Consider the following 9,149-nt stretch of genomic DNA (forward strand, 5'->3'; position numbering starts at 1 on the left):
CTTCTATATTCCATTATCATGGGAAAGTTTTATTTATACCTTTCAAAATATAAAAATATTATTATTACTTATTTATAAATTAACATTCACAAAAATATTTTATTTTTAGAAAATATTTTTATTTTATTCTACTGAAAATGAAATTATTGTTTTCTTACATTTCTTTTCGTAAAATCTTAAACCATATGCTATATCAAATACCACCTTAAGATATTCCTGGGTAGTGATACAAATTTTTGGATCATGAATATTTGATATTTTTCATTTAATATATATAATTTCTAAAAATAAATATTCATTATTTTTGTTTCATTTACGTAATAAGTATATAGATAAGTGAATAATATTCATAACAAGTTTATATTGTCTATTAAAAAAAAAACTCTCCCTCTCTTAATTACACTTTTTATTCATATATTTTAATGTATGTGTAATTTTATCTCCTTAATTTTAATTACTCGCATTTAGTCTTTTTAGTTTTTCAAATATTAAGTTATTCACTCAAAAATTTTACCCAACAATTAATAAAAACATAATAGAAGTATGACATTTTATTAATTCATACAAATAAGTAAAAAAAAGTTACCAAATATTTAAATAAAAATATAAATAATATATATAAAATATAATACTTTTATTTCATTTTATTTAATTATTTCATATTTTTCTTGATAAATTTTTATAAATCAATGATATAATATTTTGTATTCATGATATATTATCTAATAATAATAATATTATTATTATTATTATGTCATTGATTTATGATTTTTTATAATAATAAATTTTTTAAAAAGTAAAATTACTTAAATGTCCTATTTAATATTTTAAAGAAGACGATTTAAGTATATATTTTTTATTTTGAATTAACTTTAGTTGCAGGTCCATTTATCGCATTTTGTCACTACATAAGTCGATTGAAACTGATTTTTACTTTTGAATGGAAGTCGATTGAAATAATTTTTCGTTGCTATATGGAAATTGATTTGAATCGACTTTGGTTGAAGTTGATTGTGCTCTGCATCTCTCTCACGGAAGTTGATTAGAATTGATTTTTTCTATTATATGAAAGTTGATTTGAATCAACTTTGATTTTGTTATGAAGTTGACTTGAATCAACTTTAAAGGAAGAGCAAGATTCGACGTTAATTGACTTTTGCATTACTATATAACCCCTGACATGGCTAACTTAGGAGAGGGAGGAAGAAACACTTGTAATACAGTGAGAGAAAGGAAGAGAAAGAAATATAATGTTACTACAATAGAGATGGATAACGATCTAAATCGACTTAATTTTATTGATTATATTGCAAGCAAATTGTTAGTACAAATAAATATTTAAAAATATTTATTGTATTTATTTAAATTTTTTGAATTTAATTTGTCATTAATCTTTTTTAGTGTTTAATTAAAAAGAAATGTAAAAAATAATTAAATTATTGTATATTTAATTATTTGTCTGTTATATATTTATTTTTATGGTAATGTATTATATAATGTGTATTGTATATATAACACATAATTTTTGTTACGTATTTAATTTGTCGATTATGAAACTATTAGTGTATTTGATATTATAATTTTTACTATTTATTATCATAAATAAAATAATTATAGTTTTAGGCAAGTAAAAATTTAAATTATAACTTGTGAATTCGAATAAGTTCAAATTTAGTGAATGTTAAATATATTTGAAGAATTTTAACTATTGATTCATATTATAATAATTTATTTATTCATTTTAATAGACTTGATATATTGAGATAATCTTAATTAAATTATACTATTTATTTTATTTATTTTGTGAGGTAGTTAATTGAAGTATAATTTTGTTGTAATGTGTGCACATCAGATATCATATTGTATATGAATTAAATATTGCTTACTATTTTGTTGTTTTCTTTTAGTTTTGGTAAACAATATCTGATATATAATTTTCTTTTATCTTATACGAAGTTCAAATTTTAAAAATTAGACGCTATAATATGATTGTTGCTCCAGATTCGATGATGAAACTATTTCTTAGGCAAACTAGTTTTTGGCATTACGCAGATGGTGCTGATATTTGATTATGATAGGGCACTCATTAGTGCACTTGTGGAGCATTGGAGGCCGGTCGCATGCATTCTATCTTTTATACGGAGAATGTACAATAACTTTGGAGGATGTTGTGTTTCAACTAGGCTTGCATGTAAATGAGTTCCATGTGAGTGGGTGCATTGGAGCGTAGGAGAAATTTTATGATTAAAATATATGGGCATTGTGTGGAGATTTATTTGCAATAGTTTCAGATGAGACAAACATAAAAGGATTCTCCGTAAATCTACATTGGTTCATAGATACATTTGAAGCATTACCACACAATGCTGATGAGCAGGCTATTATCCATTACACTAGAACGTACATAAGTATATAATGGTTCTATTAGATGGAGTATTATTCCCAGATAAATTTGAATTTAGGGTTCATATGAAGTGACTTCCTCTTCTTATTGATTTTATTGGGACTACAAACTATAGTTGGGGTTTGCTATTCTAGGATCCCTTTATCGTGATCTTTATCATGTGATGAAATATAATGTTACTGAGATTGCAAGTTGTTTACCTCTTCTATAGTCTTAGGCATGGTACATAATACCTCACTTAGCCTCTAGACACTATCATCCACTCACTTTTCCACTAGCATTAAGGTATATTTATTTGATTTTTTAAATAAAATTTTATTTATATATGTTAAATTTGCAAGTATGAAATTCAATTATGTTCATTTTAGGTGGAAAAGTTTTAGGTCATTAAAGAGATCACGCATAGATAAGTTGTTGTGATATAGGAGGATCATTGATTCAATTGATATTAATGGCGAAAGTGAAAATATGACATATGGTACTATGTCTTCTATTCAATTATAAAAATTATTAGTCTAATATTTATTATTGATTGTTTTAGTTTAGGTGGATGCTCTACAACAACAATAAGGTAAGGAATGTTACACCTCGTTTTGTTTATGATGAGGCTGATATATAGGCATATGTGATTGCTCTTATCCAGTTTAATGTTATTGAATGACAACCTATTGATCGCGTGGTTCGACAATTTGATAGAGCACAACATATACTAATTATCTCCATAAACATTAATCGGTTGCATGCTAAGGATAGAAGGGGTGATATAGATATATGATGGCCTAAGTATTATGTGACATGACATGTTGCATGGGAGGCACGTAGGGAGCGATGAGTTCAGTATCCACTAGCTTATGATGATCGTCCCTTTGTCGAGTATTTCCAATGGTACTTGTCAGTAGGGAATAGATTTTGTCATTGGATGGAGCATCACAGGATCCAGAGCTTAGGGATTTACCTAATGGTGTAACACCTTATACCCCCAAGCACCAGACATAGTGTTCAGAGGGTAAGTGTACCCATCGAGAAGTAATAAAGGATTCTTAAACTAAGTTTCTGAAATATCGTCCCACAAGGATTGTTTTTCAATTACTAAGAATGTCATAATTCAATTGTTTAAGCTTCAAAGATATGAAATTAATTAAAAGAAGAATTTATAAAATTAATTCTAAAATTAAGAGCAAGGAATATAATGCACGTCTTGGTTAAACTTATCAGAGAGGAACCTAGGGCATATGGATTTTCTCATTCAATCCTTTATGTTATTTTTCTGTTTAACTCTAAATTCGATTTCCTTGTGATTACCAATCATTCATACAAATACTATTAATACCTAATGGTCATATAATATTAATATTCTTTTCTCTAAATTAATATCCCCAATGATCATGCAAAACATCAATTTAAGAAAGTTTAAGGAACCTATAAACTTGTTAATTTAATAACGATTAGAAGAGAAAGATTAGTTGATCTACCTAATCCTTTGTCTCGTTTTACCCTATAGATCTATTAATTAACTGAACTACGGTCGCCTGACGGTATAATTAATTAGAATTAAGAGAGAAGAGCAATAGGATAAAATCTAATCACAGAACGGAATTCAAATTTAGATTCAAACATCAAAATCCTATAAATTTATGAACAGTAGTTCTCATAGCCCTAGCTATGGACTTAGTTACTCATGCTAAAGAAAAGAACTAAAACAATCATAAACAAAGCCATAATCAAAAGAAATAGCAAACTCGAGTATGAGATGTGTTCCCGGTCTTCAAGTACCATCGCTCGAAGCTCCAACTCCCGCCACGCATATGCCAAGGATCCCATGCAAGAGAGACGAGATCAGATGTATTATAGAGCTAAAGCCAAGATAAAAACGGTGTTCTCAATGGTGCCTTAGGTCTTTCTTTTAATAGGGTTTGAAAACCCTAAAGACTCTTAATAATTGGACTTCTCGCAGATGAGCACGGCCATGCAAGGCCTTAAGCACGGCCGTGCATGGGCTTGAAGCACCTCGTGCTTGTTGAAAGGGTTTGGGCATGCTGGCTGTTGCGAAGCTCTAATCTTCTATCAATTTGAGCCCAAAATGCACCCAACATCTACTTGCAGTCCCTTTATACCAAACTCCACAATTAATATATAAATTAGTGTAAAACTCAAATAAAATAAAGGTCAGATATGAATATATAGACTGTAAAATAGGGCCTAATTACAAACTTATCAAATAACACACCCTGTTGACGTCCTAGATAGACGATCTTTCAGGCAACGTTTGCATGCTAGTACACGTGCTAGCAGATGCCAGTACCCAGATGAGGCACGTGATGATGATGACTATGTACAACTTGATGCAGATCCCAACCTACAGCCTCAAGCACAACATAGCCATCGAACTGAGCCTCAGTCACACCATGTATACCCGCCAACACTCATGTACCCTAGCCAACACTTCATGTCAAACATACCCACCAGCAAGACATGACTAGCCCTTCTCAACACTAATTCATGTTAGGCCCTAGTCATTAGTTCATGTTAGATTCTATTGTTACTCCTAGTCTAACACAACATTTCATCATAGGTTTGGGCCAGAGTGATATTGCACGACATATATCTTTTAGTCCATCTTTCATGTCAGATGCTGAGGTTATGGCATGACTACATTCATCTAGTACTCATGCACCTATCTAAGAGTTTCAACCACCATATCATTTTTATTGATCATCACCAACACATATTCGAACTCCTTCTTTTCAAGGCTCACGTCAGGAGGAGGAAGAGAACCCTTATAAACATATTGAGCTCACTTTGCACATGGTATGTTATAGCCTATGTACACATTGCGAGATCCATATTGTCCAACACTTTAAACTAGTACAGAAAATTATGCTTAGTCTTTGCATATACTGCATTGATTAGTAATCGCTTTGCACCTTTATTCTTGAACTTTACAATAAAATTTGATGCAATGTGTCACAAACAATATGCAAAATAAGCTGAAGGGGGATGTCACCCACTCGTTGTAGCTTCTAGAATTGCTTTGATAGCATGATGCCTATCAGATATGATAAGCATGTTCTCTTGTAGTGTTACATGCTGACAAATATTTCTAAAAATAAATTGAAACATTCCAATTCTCAGTACCCCTGATTTGCTAAATTTTGACAAAACTTTTGTCAAAATTTTAAAAATTAAATTATTAAGAATTAGTCAAAGTGATTTTAGAGTTTTATATTCATTAGATAATTTGTCATTTTCTAGAATTTTTCTAAAATTTTTAGAAAAATAACCAAATTTGGCCTATTTTGTGGGCACCCTAGCAAAAAATAAAAATAAAATTGACTTTAAAAGTGATTAACAGAGAGAGAAATGTTAAAAAAAAAAATCCATCTTCTTCTCGAACAAGTTTCCCGTAGGTGTCTTTCTCCATTTTTCTCCCAAAATAATCTCATTTTCAAACATCTATTTGAGGGTTAAACTTTGTTTTTTTTAGGAGTTCCAAGAGGTAAGTTTATTCCTCTCATCCTCCTCTACACTTGTACAGTTTTATTTTTCAAAATAGTGCATTTTCATTTTCTCTCTTTACTTGGCTACACTTGCATAGGAATGAGAAGAGTGTTATCATGTTTTCGTTGTTGTGATTTTACATCGAGAACACTAGAATCATGCTTGAAGTGGATAATTAAAAATGGTTGAGTTAAAAAAAAAAATCCTTATTCATACGTCTCTGTCCACTAAATTTTAGGACTTTTGTGGACTGAATTAGGAGTTTATGTCTCATGAAAGTTGTAGCCCTTTAAATTCTCAAAATTTAGCAACTAGTTTCACATCAAATGGATATTTGTAACTCAGGTTATGCCCATTTTACTATCAGGTGTCCTAGTTGTCACCTTAAGAGATTGCCCTGTTCCAATAGTCATGGATTTTAAATTACTGAGATTGATACGTGTAAAATTAGGACTTGACTTCTGCATAAAAGTTATAAAGAATTGTAGGCCTAAAATTTAGAAATTAGTTTCATGTCAATAACTTATATGTAGCATGAGATATAGTCAAATTACTAAGATATGTTCAGAGTGTTAGTATAGTTAAACCCTGTTGGAAATAGTCACTGTAAATTGCAAATTTTCATTATTCTATAAGGTATTTAAACTTAATTCCTTCATAAAGTTGTAGATAAATGAGTCCTTGAAATTTAGAAACTGATCCCATGTTAAAATATTAAGTATATCTTGAGTTATGGCAAAAACACTGAACCTTGTTCATGTTCGCCATTAGGATTCTTCCTACGCTAAGCGTATACCAAATAGAATAATTTTCTAACTTAAGTATAAGGTGAATGTGAGCTAGAAATAAAATGGATTAACATATTACCAGAAATGGATTAACAAAACAAAATGAGTTTAATTCTTATGAGATAGAACCGGAGAATTATAAGGTTCTAACTAGCATTTCATTACGTGTATAGATTTTGCCGAAAATCAACCTCAAGTTTTGGAAAGAACAAACATGGACGTAATAGGTAAGGGGTGGCCTATATAGTAAGGATTACATCATAAACTTATTTAGCCTTATTTGTTGAGATTGTCTAAATTTTGTTATAATTGATAGTTGTGGTTTCATTATATGCTTAATTTCAAAAATGATAATGGTTTGCTTATGTGTTTAGCTGTGAAAATACATGTTTGATACTTCATTAAGATATAAATTGTGTTATATGATATGAATTGTCTGTGAGTGAGCATTTATGTGCATGATAATTTTTCATGGGAAAGTTTATTCAAATTAAATTGAAATGAATGGATGATGGGTTGTAAACCCTTATAAACTGTGTTGGGAAGTTTTCTGATTATAACAGGTATCTGAAAAATTTAGGAAATCCGTATTACAGGAAAAACTCTGTCAAAATTTCAAAAAATGTTCAGACTTAGATTTTTTTTTTTTATCATTTTCTAACAAATTTATGAATTTGGAAAATATGGGACTTTTCTAAGAAAAAATCCCTTAGGAACTCATACATTACTCATCTGAAAATGGTATTTTGTGCAAACTAGGGAATCAGAGACTATGGACTCTAGGAATACAATAGGGAGGCCCTAAAGGAGGACTTGGGGATAGGAAGGGTAGTAGTTAAAAGTCCCAAAAGACTCAGGCTCGTTACCTGTTGTTAGGGATCCTACTGTACAAACTCTCCTGTACCTGACTGCGCTCTTGCCATATATCATGTTAGTAAGCTACTAGGTTTATATTTGAACGTGGGTCTCAATAATCCCGTGGGTGGATTTTCTATATCTAGTAGTGTCAACTCTTGACTACCCTAACATTGATTTAAGAAATTATTCGGCCGCATGCATGAACATTTTAGAAAAAAACAAATTAGGATCATGCACCATCATCATCATTCATTTGGAATGCGATTGATCTGTGAATGTTTATGATGTATGATTTTAATATGATGTATGAACTATGGCTCACCTATCGTTTCTTTTCTCTGTACCTGTGGTACTCATTGGATCTTATCAGTTACTATCTGTAGTAGAGGGAGATGGCACAAATTCCACACCCAATGAATATGACGATTAGGCTCCATAGCTCGGACCCACACCGATGGCATCACAATTGGGATAGATACACCCACACGTATGTGGGCGTATTTACTATATCACTAAGGAGAGCGGCACCAGTACCCACAGGTGGCAACGTACCTTTCACCATAAGGACTAGACTAACTCTTGACTTGGATAATAATAATCCTTTTCAGCCCATACCACCACCAATTCTCCCTCTAGCTGAGGAGGAGGAAATGGATATTCAGGTTCCAGAGGACTATGATCCTGTAGACATCGATGAGTCTGATGACTCAAAGATGGGCTCAGATGAAGGAGATTCATCTCCTGAGTCTGAGGATATGGATTCAGAGTATGACTGATACTACTTTACTTTTTGTGTATAGTGGTGAGAGTTAGTCGTAGGCATTCTTTTGTTATACATAAGCCTATATGGTATTGGATAGTAGCCACTTATTTTATTTAGTTGTGTTGCTTTATAGGAAGTCATCCTCGGTGTTGCCCTCATTATTTTAAAGAATTGTAACTAATATTTTATTTGTATGTTAATTATGATTTTAGGTGTATAAACACTCATGAATGTTTACCTTGAATATTGTATGTAATGATGAAATTCAGAAATGTCATATTGAGGTTGCATGTTAAAGTTTACTTTCATGATTAATGACTTGATACATCAATATTACGTATAAAGGGAAAATTATTGGTTTTACAAAAAAAATCATTATTCTTCTAATTAAAGGTTTCTGTAAAGTAGGATGTTATACAAATTACCGTGCTTCTTTTGTCTCTCCCTCCACCATTGCAAATGCAACTGGCAATATATTTGAGTTGTCATCTTAGGCAATTGCCATCAACAATGTTCCACTATACTTGTCATACAAGTGTGTTCTATCAATTGAACTAAATATTTTGCAATATTTGAATGCTTATATGCATGGTACATAGGTCTAGAAAAGACAATGGATCATAAAGCAATCATAATCTACAACATCACCAACATAGTATGGTCCATTTTGGATTTGGACAATAGTACCTGACATATAAGACTTCAAACCACTTACCATCTTGGAAGTTCATTATACAATTCTTTTTAATCTCCATATATCATAACAATAGCTTTCTGTTTGGCGAGCTAAACTTTTTTATTTGTTGTCTTAAACCTCAATTCTAACTCTACTGATGCT

The sequence above is a fragment of the Abrus precatorius genome, unplaced genomic scaffold (genome assembly GCF_003935025.1).
Source record: "Abrus precatorius isolate BTA unplaced genomic scaffold, Abrus_2018 Scaffold7, whole genome shotgun sequence".
NCBI lineage: Eukaryota > Viridiplantae > Streptophyta > Magnoliopsida > Fabales > Fabaceae > Abrus > Abrus precatorius.